The sequence below is a fragment of the Equus asinus genome, chromosome 10 (genome assembly GCF_041296235.1).
Source record: "Equus asinus isolate D_3611 breed Donkey chromosome 10, EquAss-T2T_v2, whole genome shotgun sequence".
Classification (NCBI taxonomy): Eukaryota; Metazoa; Chordata; class Mammalia; order Perissodactyla; family Equidae; genus Equus; species Equus asinus.
The window spans coordinates 23,835,964-23,850,116 of NC_091799.1; the positions used below are offsets into that span (position 1 = coordinate 23,835,964).

Below are 14,153 nucleotides of genomic sequence, written 5' to 3' on the forward strand. Positions count from 1 at the left end.
GCCCAAGTAGGGAGAGGGACCAGCCATCAAGAGGCGAGAGGCACAGAAATACACAAAGCACTGCAAAGGCTCACTTACTACGGACTCCTTAGGCTAAAGTCCATTTGCTGTCTATATGATTAAACTAATATGATGTTTTACTTCCCGTTTGTCTGTGTGTGCACTTAACATAGAAAAATATCATAAACAGTACTCAAAAACTTATCAGAGGTTCTCTGTGGAGAATGCGATGGGCTATGGGTGGGAACAGATGACTAGCATTTACTGAAGGAAGAATAATTCAGACTTCCACAAACTGATGGTAAAATTAAAATATAAATAAGTGGTATAATGATTCAGTAAAAATTGTACCCTCTGAATACATGTAAAGAGGAAAAAAGAAGAAAGAGAAAAGAAATAAAAATAAATTACATCACAATCAACAGCAGCCCAAATGACCAGACAGTTAGAGAAGGTGGATCAGGAAAGTTCAACAAGTGGACTTAGAAACAAACCTGGGGTTGAGGGAACACAGCTCCCAAGGCCAGAACACCAGGGGACCAGTGCCCCCTCCCCAAGTGCAGGAGTGGCCAGGTGACTACAGGAAGAGCCAAAGATAAAATCACCATGGTAACAGGCCATGGAGGCTTCAGGTTGTTAGAACTTTCCAGAAACAGCAGTCCGTCTGATGCTTCTGTGTATATCTGTGTGTGTGCGTGTTTGTGTGTTAATAAAGCACATCTGTACCTTTACTATCTGCTCTTAACAGTTAGCCAAATCAGGAGTGAGTTTGCCAAAATATTGCATTAAGTTGGTAGGTCTCCTGCCTCCCCAACACATTTTTTTCCAGTTCAACTTTGGTCATCCATCTTTCAGACAGGGAGGATGGGTGCTCCTTAGAGGTTCCGAAATCTTACCCACCTGCGGTAGGCAGAATTTAACGGCCCCCAAAGAGCCCACATCCTGATCCCTAAACCTGTGAATATGTTACCTTATACGGCAGAAGGGACTTCGTAGATGTGATTAAGCTGAGCATCTTGAGATGGGGAGGTTGTCTTGGATTACCTGAGTGGGCCCAATGTAATCACAAGGGTCCTTATAAGAGGGAGATGAGATGGTCAGAGAAGGCAGAGATGGCGATGCGGTGATGGAAGCAGAGGTGGGAGTGATGCAGGGCCGTGAGTCAAAGAACGTGGGCAGCTTCTAGAAGCTGGAAGAGGCACGCAAACTGATTCTCCCAAAGAGCCTCCAGGAGGAACACAGCCCTGCCAACACCTTGATTCTCGCCCAGGGAAGCTGATTTCAGACTTCTGGCCTCCAGAACCGGAAGATAATAAATCTGTGTTGTCTTTTAAGACACTAAATTGTATTAATGTGTTACAGTAGCCATAGAAAACCAACACACCAACTGATGAAGGCACAATTTATTCTAATTACACTAGAGACAAAGGGATAGCAATATCAGACCATTGGCCGATCTAGGACTGTGGACTCTCAAGGTCTCTCATCTCTCCTTTTCCACATCTATGGCTGCCTTCAAAAAGGAGACGAGCTTCCTTTCAGAAATATAATATTCATCACCATATATAATGCAAACTTCTTTCTTTCTCCACAATGCTCGTTATCAAATGACATACGTGATAACCACCTATACTTGAAAACCCCAAAAGTATATGGTCCCGTTGTTGGCTATTTCATAATATAGCTGAGAGGCGTTTTCATGTGTGTACAGAGAACATCTCATCTTTCAATGCTCTTTCAGCACCCTGTGTATTCATGCTTAGTATAGATTCTAATTACATCAATAATACTTCTTTACAGTAAGTTCTAATTATAGCACTCAAGAGGGAACCATGATTATCAAAACCTAAATATTCAGATGTATTATTAAATTCACCCTATTTTTCATTTCATTCAGAAAATATAAACCATTTCTTTTCCCCAAAAATTCCACCTCAGGCAGGACTTAGTGTTCTGCACTTTTGTTTAAAAACTCTTTTGTTAAATTAGAAAAACAGGGCTATAGGATATAATGGGCTTATTTTTTCCAACAAATTAAAATGGGCATAAAGTTTTAAGTGTATACATATTGATTTTTACATAAAACTTTAAAATTCTCTTTACCTTGCCGTGTTTAACAACTTGGAATTCAAGTCTTAAATTGTCTCCGAGTTTCTAACTTAATGATTTAACACCAAAGCAAACTAAATTTCAGTTCTTTGTGTAACTTGCAGCCTGAGGAACAGCTGACCCACAGGCTGTATATCAGATCCCGTAAGGGACATGAAGTTGGAATTTGGAAAACAACAGCGCGGATCATCTTATGTTCTACAACAGACCATCTGTGACTGCCCTAGGAACCTGGAGGGAAAAGGAATTGATGCAAACACAAAGTTCATGCTACCTGCTATGCCAGGAGTCACAGAGTCCTTTGCCTCAGATCCAGGGGTCTCATGTTTTCTGCCAGCACCCATGAAACTCTACTAAGCTAACTTGTTAGCTTGCAAGTGCAGTAAAATTTCCACCCTTCATAGTAATTAACAAATAGCATCCCAAGCACTTAGGAATAAATTTAATAAAACAAGCATAAGGCTAATATCTAAAAAATAATGTCGTGACATTAAAGAAAATCTAAATAAAGGGCGAGAGCTACACTACGTTTCTAGGATTGGGAAGACTCAAATATTGTTTAGATGGCATTTCTCCCCAAAATGATCTATAGATTCAATCAATTTCAATCAAAATCCTAGCAGCCTTTTGGAGACATGACAAGCTCAATTTTAAATGTAGATGGCCAAGAAAAGACCTAGAGCGCCAAACAATCTGGAGAAAGAAGAAACAGATTGTGGGACTTATTACCTAGTTTCAAGACCTACTTTATCAAGTCAGCATGGTATTAGCATAAGGATAAACATATAGGTCAAAGGAACAGAAGAGAGAGTCCAGAAATAATCCCACACATATATTGGTCAATTGATTTTCAGAAAAAAGTGCAAAGGTAAACTGATGATAGAAAAGATAGTGTTTTCAACAAATAGTGCTAGAACAACTGGATATCTCTACAGAATAAAAATGGACCACCAGGGGCTGGCCGAGTGGCATGGGGTTAAGTTCGCACACTCCGCTTCCACGGCCTGGGGTTCCCGGGTTTGGACCCCGAGTGCGGACCTCACACCGCTTGCCAAGCCACACTGTGGCACCATCCCACATAACATGGAGGAAGCTGGGCACAGATGTCAGCTCAGGACAATGTTCCTCAAGCAAAAAAGGAAGATTGGCAACAGATGTTAATTCAAGGACAGTCTTCCTCACACACACGTACACAAAATGGACCACCAGGAAACGTGGAGAAACAGATCTGAGAGAGACAGTGACTGTGCCATATATGCATATTTTTATCCTAAAACTGATTCCTGAAGTAAGAAACCTCAGCTCCAACTTTAACAGGAAGAAACCAAGGTTCAAAAATATCAACTGAAAGGACCAGGACCACACAGCAAGGAAACGCGGAAGGAAGGAAGAGATGACGGACGCCTCACTTGAGGTCACATTTTGTTTCCATGACATCAGGTGTGGGGAAGGGAGAGAGTGTCATGAGACTACGGAACCGCCATAGCCCGTAGTCTCTCCAATGGAACTGGGATCAGCGCTCAGTTGTCCTTAGGTTCAGGACACGGTTCAGAGTCAGTGGGGGTTGCTCACTGTTGGTGGGGGTGGGGTCTGCTGGCAGAGAGGCATGGCGATGACTGTGGAGGGCTGGGGTCCTATCCTGGCCCTGAGAATCCTCAACATAGAGCATTTGGTGGGGGGCACAGCAGCTCTTCAGAGGGGACGTGGAGGGCTCAGGCTGCCGGCCCTGGGGAGGTAGGAAAGAAGAGGCGAGGAGGTGGGTTCATCGTTGTCATATCCCAGGATCCTGTGTAGGGCCTCTCCAAAAGAGAGTGCAAGGATTTGCTCCCTGGCCCCTGGTCAGCCTCATTAACAGACCAGTACAAGCCTGCAAACTTTTCAGCCTCTGTAGACACTGCCCCCAGCTCTTCTTTACGCCCTTCTACTTGAGCCCCTTAACAACTGCCTTGGACATACATGCCTCCTACTCCTCATCCTGACATGCACCTCCCTTACCAAATCCCCAGCCTTCCAGAAAACCCTGGATTTCACGGTCACTCCAAGGATTAACTAACTGGCCTGAAGGCTTCTCTCGTCCCTGAGTCTCTTTCCTCCTTTGCTTTCTGAGGATTTCTAGGAACGTTAGTCGGCGGTGTCACCTTCTCCATTTTTATACCTGAGTTTCCTCTTGTGACTCTTTGCTCTGCAGCCGCAGGGCCTATTTCGGGCCCGGCGGAGAGCTGGCATTTATTCTGTGCTGCTGGAATTCAGGAAAGTAAGAAGGTCCCAGGTGTAGACATGTGTTTGCTCTTGTGCAGTTTCTCTGTATTCATTTTTGAAGCACACAGTGCAATAGCACACATTCCGAAGCATTTGCATGCATAGTAAAAGCACACGTGGGCAGGACACACACGCCTTCCGGAGGCTGGTTATCCCTGGGGAGAGTGTAGGAGGCTTGAAGCTACATCTCAAGGGTCAGCAGATTTTTTTCCATAAAGGGCCAGAGAGCAAATATTTTCGTCGTCTCAACTACTCGACTCTGCCAACATAGCATGAACACATTGTCTGGAGCCACAGACAATACGTAAATGAATAATCATGGCTCGGTCCAATAAAACTTTACCTAAGGACACAGAAATCTGAATCTCATATAATTTTCACATTACAAAACTATTCCTCTTTTGATTTTTGTTTCAACCATTGAAAAATGCAAAAGCTATTCTTAGCATGCAGGTCATCTGGCCTGTGGGCTGGACTTTGTGGACCCCTGCAGCACCCGAATCATTTTATTTCTAAGAAAGAAAGAGAGAAAGAAAGAGAAGCAAGTACAGCAATGTGAACATCTGTTAAATCTGAGAGGTGAGTGCATGGGTGTCTGCAAAATCATTTTCTATACTTCCAAATATTTTCGAATTTTCAAAAAATTCAAGAAAGAAAGGAAAAAGTCTGAAAATAACCCCCAAATGCTCCCAGAGCTTATCACTGGGTGCTGGGATTAAAAGTGATTTTTGAATTTTCTTCTATAATGGGTATTTGTTGCTTTCGTAATCTTGGAAGTTGGGGGGGGAACACCAACATAAACATTATATTTTTTTAAAAAAAGGAGGAGATGGAGGGGTTTGGCCAGTAACTGGTGATCTCCCCGGGGATGCTTGCTAACTCACGAGCCTCTTCCATAACGTCCCCAGGAAGGGCTGCCCAGGCCCCAGGCCCAGCGCTGCCTCTGGGAGTGGGACAGGATGGTGACAGCCTGGGTCCTCCGAAGCTCCGGGTGCCATCCCAGGAGAACTCAGAGGCTAGTGCTGAGAGGCAAGGGTGCTCGGGCCCCCAACCTGCTTGCTGCTACACAAGCAACTTTGAACAGCTTCCTCGACACCAGGTGAACTGTGTCTGCATAGTTAGTGGGAAACCCAAGCTTATCTTGGACGTCTATTCCCACCAAACTTCTCCACTACTGTCCAGTTCTGCATGCGCCGCCCCCCGCAACTATTTGACCCCCTGCGGCCTCCAGTACCTTTCCCACCATCCTCCTCAAGCTGCTCCCCAAAAGCCCCTCTGTCCAGTCTGGTGCCAGCCCCTGGCCCTGAAGCATCAAGCACCAGGGCGGCCTGTTAGCCATGCCCACAGCTCTGCTGGGCCCCTCTCCCCACCCCAAACCCTCCCCTCTAGCCTAGGCCCTCCCAAGTGCCTTATCCCACCACCAGCTCCCAGCCCTCTTGCTGTAAGGACAACCCCAGGAGCTCTCTCTCCTGAGTGCCATCATTTTGGAATTTCAGCCATCAGTTCAATTTTCCTAAATAGAAATCATGGGGTAGCATAATATGGGGTGGGTGACACACGACCATGGATTTCTTGCCTGGCCAAATACAATGTTAAAACAAACAATTATCACCATGCTGTATTTCATAAAAGGAATGTTCTAGCCCCCAAAGGAGTCCAAAGACTATCATCTCAGCATAAAGGAGAGTGACTGAAATGCATGTCACAGGAAACTCACTGCACCCGCTGCCTTTTCTCATTTTGCCATCGGTCAGGGAGAAAATGTGGCAGTCCGTCCAGCAGTGGTCCTCAGATGAGGGTGGCAGCCTCTCCCCTGTGTCACCTCCTCCCGACTTGTCAGCTCCTCCCAACCTGCCCTCTGCCTCCCCAGACCCCACACCTCCTGGCCTCCTCCGGGATTCCCCAGGAAGGGTGAATAACCTCCTTGCCAGGCCTCCAAACTCCACGTCCTCTCTGAGTCCTCCAGGATACCTCCTCAGGGTCCCGTAGCTGTCCCCACTCCCCAAAACTAGTCTGTTCCTTCTCCCCTATCCCAGCTCAGACCCACTGCCTCTTGCACCAGGACAGCCGACACAGCCACCTATGATCACTGGTACCCACTCTCCCCACTCTCTTCTCCCTGCACCACGCCAGTCTAGCTTGCTGGTGGCTGAAAATCATTTTCCTAAACCACAGCTCTGGCAGGTATCGTGAGGGTTAAACATGCTGGACTCTGACCCTCCATAGCCGGGTAATGCTGAGCAAGCCACCTAACCCGTCTGAGCCTCAGTTTTCTCATCTGCAAAATGGAGCTGATGAGATATCTGTGAGAATGAGGATTTAATGACTTGATGCATGCAAAGGACTCAGAAGAGCACTGGGAACTGGGTAAGTGCTCAAAAAATGGAAGTCGTTGTTGGAATTACTGTTATTTTCAAAATCCTTCCTTTGATTCCCCGCAGCCTGCCAGGGGGAGTTCCAACCTCTTGGTTTAACACCCAAGGCTTTGCCTCCCCTTCCAGTCCTGCTAACCTGATTACAGGACCACCTTCCCCTCGGCTCAGCTCCCTGAGGTGGGGGCTGGCCACCTCCTCCACGGCAGCCCCTGGCACAGGGCGTGCAAACAGTAGGTGGCTCACTAAAGCTCTGCCACTCTGAACAAGTACAAGTGATACTTACAGCAGCCTCGGGGGGAAGGGGATGCCAAGAAACCATCTGGATGCTTGCCATCCCCACAGGCATCACATTTTATTTCTAGATCAGCCCTAATAGAGCTGCAGTGAACCCTCAGGCTTTGGAGGAACAGACAATGACAACTCACCCAGCCTATAATGCTACCCTATGCTGGGTTGCATCTACCTGTTAGAAGTGTTTCTGAGCCCAGAGACATTTAGTGACTTGTCTGAGGTCACACAGCATTTATAGTACAGTCAGGACTCCCGCCCTTGCCACACTCCTGGGCCAAACTCAGTCCCAAAAATAGAGATATAAATGAATAGAAAACCACTTTTTCCTGAGACTATCCCAGATTGCCAATTTATTGGTTTCCAATCGCCAAATCCAGGTTCTACAAACCCCCATACCAAGCAGGACATCAAACAAGAGCCCATCTCTGGCTGCCTGGCTCCCTCTGGCCCCACTCTCTCTTCCCCTCCCCTCGCTCCCTCATCCGCCAGGGGCTCAGGGGAGGGGGGCAGAGCCTCCCAGCTCCCACATCTTCCTCCCTGCGCTCTGCCTTTTTCATTTTACAGCCGTGTCAACAAATCACCTCCAAGGGCCAAGAAAGAAGAAATAACACAGCCCAGATGCCGCTGGTGCTCTCCTGTCTGTCAGGGAGAAGAGGAGGGAAATAAAAGCTAACAAGACTTCCAAAAGCAAAATCCCCAATCCACCTCTGGGGGACCAGCAGCTGTCAAAGTCAACAGAGGAACCTGGCGAAGGAGGGAAAACCCCATCCCAAATAAAACCCAGGCAGCTGCGAAGTCTGGGACTCATCCAGCAGGCACGGCTGCACTTCCGAGGGTGTGACGGGCGTCCTCGGCAGACTCGTCTTTTCTGCTAACGTACAGGTGGCCTGTCTAGACTGCGCAACCAAGCCTGTCTTTTCTGAGGACCGAGTCTACTCTTTTTTTTTTTTCATTATTATTATTTGGAGGGCTATTGAGAGTCCCCTCACTTCCTTATTTATGCAATCAGAGGAAATCACAGCCCAGAGAGCCGCTTCCAAACTCAAGGCCACGTGGGCCAATTTCAGATGGATAATTAAATATTGAACAAACGCTCAAATGCCTCCACCGGATCGGGATGGCTAAAAATAACCACCCCGCCACTCCACGCGCGGGCATCTCCGCTGCTCATCCTCAGACCCCTCCTCCCAGCAGCTGTCAAGTGCAACCTTCGCAAGGAACAGCGGGCGGGGGCGAGGGAGGGCCAGGAACTGACTCCCCAAACACCTACTCAACAGAAAACAAAACTTCAGCTCCCGGCAGGCTCCGAATGTTCCTGACCAGGAAACACTCTCCCTTTCCTGACATTTACCCACGTGGCCTCAGAGGAAGGTGCAGGGGAAACATGGCAGCCGCTGCTTTTCTTTGAAAAACAGTCGAAAGGCTTCATGTCATTTCTAAACACAACACGCATGCGGCCCAGGGCGTGAGCACATCTGCGTTGTTACATAAGAGTTCAACACCCCCCCCATTCCCTGTTCCAAGAAGACCCAACAAGGAGCCCTGCTGCCTCAGTTTCCCCATCTGGGCTAATCTTAGGAAAGGCAATAAACAAAACCGACACTGAAATCAGACGCAAGGAGGTCCGGCTTCCAGACATGGATCTCTCTTAACATCCTGACGCAACCTTGGGCAAGTGGCCTTGGCTCTGCAGGCCTCAGTTTCCCCAGCTGTCAAAGAGAACAGATAGCTCCCAGTGCTGGAGCCGCCAGAGCCCACAAGGATCAATGCCTCCAACCTCCCAAGTTGGCAGCTGAGCCAGGCTGGCTCCCAGCATCACCAGATTCCAGGAAGCACAGAACGCAGCCGGGCAGGGATGGAGCGCCCGGAATCAGAACTCTACACCCAACCCACTGAGATCAAGAGCACTTTGGCCCACTCCAGTGCTCTCTGAATCGCACCCACCAAAGAAAAGAAGAGGAAGCACTGGGCTTCTGAGGGTGGCTCCAAACGAGAGCTTTGCAGTCTGCTGCCTTGGTCCAAACCTTGCCTCTGAAGCCAGTGACTTCACCACCCCGAGCTCGGTTTGCTCACCTGACAACAGGAAGTGTTGATGACGACCCTCACCTCCTAGGAGGGTTGGGGAGTTGAAATGAGGTATGAGAGAATCAGGTGAAGCTCGTGGCACAGGGCCTGGCACATGCTCAGCTGGGTAAAAGGCAGCTATTATCTTCCTTATTATTAAAGATGATGAGCAAACTCAAAGGCCCAGAGGCAGATTAAGTGGGGCCTCAAGGACCAGCTGTCTGCCTGTCTCCAGGGACCTCACACCAGGGAACACTGAACCCTTTGCACAAAGGGACTTGGCGAAGACCTGTGACCTGCCCAAGGAAAGGACAAGGTTGGCAGAACATGAATGAGATCAGGATACAGGGGGTGGGGGCAGGGGAAGAGACTGAGCCTGGGGGATCACCTGAGTCATCCCAGGCAGGTGGAAGAGCCAATCAGGAGGACTGACCCCCCTGCCGATGCCAAGGAGGTCATCCCCTTGCCTCCCTCCTGAGTTATGGCCAGAATTGTGGGAGATGATGGCCGTGAACACTCGGTAGAGTCGTTGACTGTGCAAATCAGATAGGAGGAGGACGTGGGCTTATCAAAGCCAAGGCCTAACCTCAGAAAGGTCTGCCTGTCCAAGGAATAGTGAGGTGGCGCATTTACAAGTGCAGGATCTGGAGTCGGGCAGAGCTGGGCTCCGCTGTTTCTGAGCTGTGTGACACTGGACAGTGCTCCTACTCTCTGTGACGTAGTTTCCTCACCTATAAAATGAGGCTAATGCCAGTATCTATCTCAGTGTTGTTCTAAGCATTAAACGAGATAAGGCAAGCACAGTTAAGCTCACTGCCAGGCACACAGAAGTTATTTTTGCTTTTATTACACACCACGATAGAGAGTGAGCCTCCCAGTCCCTGAGGTATGTAAGGAGGAGGAGAGCCTGGAGAAGCTGAGGCCAAGCCCCAAAAGAGAGATCATGTCTCAGCAGGAACAGACGAAGACACGAGGCAGAAAAGGTGCATGTACAACTTCAGAAGTCTCATCCAAGTTGGGGACAGAGAGCCAGGCCTGGGGCCCCAGAGGGAACAAATAAAGACAGCAGGGAGAGATGGACCCACAAGATACAACCAGCTCCCACCCTCAGGGCTATTCTCAGGCTTGTCCAGCCCACAGGGTCCGAGCTACTCCCAGGGGCCTCTTGGCTGGTCTCCCTGAAGCCAGGGTCCCCAGGTGGAGTTCCCAGTCCCCGCCCTTCCCTAAGGTGGCACACAGGCCCTCCCCTAGCCATTGTTCCCAGTTAGGAAGCGGCTGTGTCAAACCAGTACCCTTCCGAACCATGTCACCATCTTCCTGGGGGCCAGCAGCCCTGGGTTCCACACCCTGCTCTGTGAAGGTGGCCCCTCTGTGCCTCAGTGTCCCCAGCTGGACCCCATGTTCTAAGCCCCGGGAGGGGAGCACCACGTCAGGTCACCCCAGCACTCCTGGGCACTGCTGTGAGGCGCTCCTGCCTGCAACCCTCAAAGTGTGCTCGGGCATTCCTGGGACCCCCTCCTAAGACCCCACAGGCGGACTCCAGCGGACCCTGAAAGGAAAGACCCAGGTGGAGGGGAGGGGACCACACAGCAGCCCAGACACAGGGCCATGCGACGGGGGTGTGTATAGGCACGGAGGAGGAACTGACCGTCTCAGCAGGAAACATCCGCCAAGCCCCCAGCGCCCAGGCTGGGCCTGGCACGGGGCTGGGCCCCTGGAAAAACTCAGGAGACAGGAAGAAAAGAATCTAAACCTCCCGAGTACAGGCATGGGCACTCCAAGAGGTCTCCCGACACAAGAGCCAGCAGGGCGGGATTGGCCCCACTGGACAGATGGGAAGACTGAGGCCCCGGGACGTGCCCAGAGTCACACAACCAGATGGTGGCTCCCACTAACCGTTGCTCTGTGCCCCAAAAAGGGCTCTGTGCCCCAGTGCACCTCAGCAAGCCAGCCTCCCCAACTGACTGGGGGCTTGCCGAGGGCTGGGAGCATACAGTTCGTCCCCACGTGCCCCAGTGCCCAGGCTGGAGCCAGCACACAGGAGGAGCTCAAGATGTGTTTGCCAGCTGAATGGATGGGCCAGGACTTCATCCAAGGTGAGAGGAAAACCTGCATCTCCCCCAGTAGCCCTGGGGACAGACAGGCCAGACAGACAAAGCTCTTCTTGACCTCGGTGGGGGAAAGTGGGAAGGCACCCAGACAAGTGACACTCCTCTGGGGACAGGACCCCCTCAAATCCATGGGCCAAGTAGACTCTGGGTCACAAGGCACAACGTGAAACGGCCAGACGACCCTCGCCATCCAAAGGTCACTGTTTCCACCCTGCATCTGGCCATCATCAACAGAGAGTCTCACTCTGCCCATTCTTCAGATGGGGAAATTGGGGCCTGGAGAAGGGAAGAGACCTGCTTAATGTCCCTCTTTGGTGAAACCTGGGGGCTGCAGATGCGGTCCCCCACTGGCAGCCCTGCCAGGGACACAGTCCTGCTCTCAAGTCTGTTCTAGAGGGGCAGTGGGGGCAGAGGGCAGGCAGAGGTGGCAGCCCGGCCACAACCCCTTCCCTGGCGGCCAGCTGCAGGCCTCCACCGGGCAGCTCTCCCCCGTGCTTTCCCGTCTCTGAACAAACACACCCCCAACCTCTCGGTCACTGTCCTTCCTTGCTAACGGCAGAGGCAGAGGCCACACGGGTGTGGAGCAAGGGCCTGATGGGAGCTGGGGTGCCGGCTACCACCTCCTCCTCTGGCGTGTGATGTCACTCCCATGAGATCAAGTCCCCAAGCAGATGAGACTGAGGCCGGAGGTCAAAGGGGAGGTCAAGGCCACGGGGTGGCTCCCCCAGCATGCATTACCCCCTGGGTGGGGCACTGCCCTCAGGAGGAGGGGCGGCCCTGGGGCCGAATCAGGGATGGGGGTGCAGTGGAGGGAGGTAAGTGGCTGCTCTAGGCCTCCAGCCTCCACCTGTCGCCCTGCCAGGCAGCTCCCACCAGCAGGACTCCCCAGCACTCAAGGCCCTTCATCAGGCCCAAACTACTGTTCCCTGCTATCCTCCCCCTCCCCCACTGACCCCCCTCGGCCACCCCAGGAGGAACTCTGTCCACAACACTCAAGACGTTTTCCTTCTCCCTGTCTTTGCACAGGCTGTTCCTTCCGTCCAGAGTATGGACAACAAGAGCTCACACGTAACTGTGCCCAAGTCGCAGGCAGCACAGGCTTCTAGCTCTCCAGGCATCCGCTCTCCTTCCTTAGCCAACCCTGCCTTCACTACCCCACTGACCAGACGAGGCCACTGAGGCTTGGAGAGGTAACTGATTAAAGGACAATTTTGCGCAGAGCTGGGATATGAACCCAGATCTGACTCAACCACTCCCTCTGCCGAGGGCAATCCTATGAAACTCTGTCCAAATGTCACCTCCTCTGTGAAGCGCTCCCTGATTTCCCCAGGTGTGAGTTCTGTTCAGCAGTCTCCTCCCTACTCCCTGCGGCTGCGAGCTCCTTCAAGGCTGGGGCACAAAGCAGGGGTTCCTGCACAGACCGGGCCTGAGAGCTGGGGCTCAGGGATGGCCAGACACATTGACTGTCTCCTGTCTACTCAGCTGAGCAGGAGAGGGACTCCCGGTCCTCTCTGGGCCTCTGCAGTCAGGGATGGAAGCAGGCTGAGGGAAAGGTTACGCAGGGCGCTGAGCTAGGGTGGGGTGGCTGCAGGAGGGCTCAGCGGCCTGAGCATTATAGGGCATTTGTGCAGTTCCCGTTTCTCACAGCAGGAACTAGCTCTCTCCTGGAATCCTCCGCGGCCTGCTGGCCCCCTTTTACAGCTCAAGAAACTGAGACTTAGAAAAGGGAAGTGATTTGCCCAAGGTCACAGTGCTTGAACCCAGATCTCTGGTTTCCCAGGCCAAGCCTGGAGGGAGGGAGAGGCCAGAGGCCACTTCAAGGAAAGCAAGGGGAGGTGGACCACAGGCCCCCAGGCCCTTGAGGACAGAACTCCCAGCACACACATGAGCACACTCCCAGCCTCAGCTTGAACCCTTCCACACACGGGGAACTCACTACTTCCTGAGGAAGCCCTGTACATTGTTGCTCAGCCCAGACTGTGGGAAAAGTCTTCCCCATTCTGGGGAGAAGCGAACGAACGTGCATGGCCTGCCGGCTTCATTCCCCCTCATGCTGATAAGAAAAGGGAGCTTCAGGGGCAACACTCCAGGGCCCAGGTCGCACAACCAGCGCCTGGGGAAGGGGGGGTGGGGTTTGACCGAGGTCTGCCAGATTCCAAGCCCGATTTGCTCAAACACCTCTGATCAGGCTCCGCCTTCCCGATTCCCAAGATACCCTGATGCTAGACACTCAGCCCAGCTCCGGGATGGGCGCTACCAACCCCCTCCTCCCTCCCGCCCAGGAGCACCTCAGTGGGCGTGAGCCTGTGCCGGGACTCCGGCCTCCCCAGGGCCCCTTCGAAGGCCTCCTCCTTCCAGGGGGCCTCCCTCCCACCTCCCACCCGGCCACGGAAGGAAGTCCCCGGCCCCACCCCGCCCAGAAGGCAGCCCCCTGGATCACACGCTTTCCAGCTGAGGATCCTGTTACTGGAAAACGAAAACTGCTGCTCGCACCTCCCCCTCCTCCCCGTCCAGCCTCCAGGCCGCGAGACAATCTCTTCTCAAAGGAGGTGGCGCCCACCCACTCCGAGGGGTCTCCGACAGATGGAAGCCGCGGCACCTCCGCAGCCAAGGAGGGACAGAGCCCCTATAGTCCACCCACCTGTCCCCCCATCCAAGAAGGGGGAAGCCTGTTAAGTCCCTGAGGAGAGAAGCGTGTGCAGGGGGTTGGCCAGCGCAGGGAAAGCCAGGTGAGGGGCAGCCCAGATCCACTCAGGATTATTCATTGCCAAGCTGCATGTAAACTGAAGCACAGGCAAGCCGCGGTGGAATCTGAGAGGGGGAAGAAAGAGAACCCCTAATCGCAATTTCCCATTCCCCTGCCCATGGCATAAGGGGGAGACACTACAGCCTCAGTTTCCCCAGGAGAGCGGGAATGAAGGAGAAGCTGAGGGAATGGGGGTCA

The 14,153-nt window shown here is 51.9% G+C and overlaps 1 protein-coding gene across 12 annotated transcripts in view; it reads right to left on the bottom strand.

The window, feature by feature from the left end:
- The window catches only part of DAB2IP (DAB2 interacting protein), a 194,479-nt gene that overhangs the window by 111,162 nt on the left and 69,164 nt on the right, over window positions 1-14,153 (bottom strand). The window lies entirely within an intron of this gene.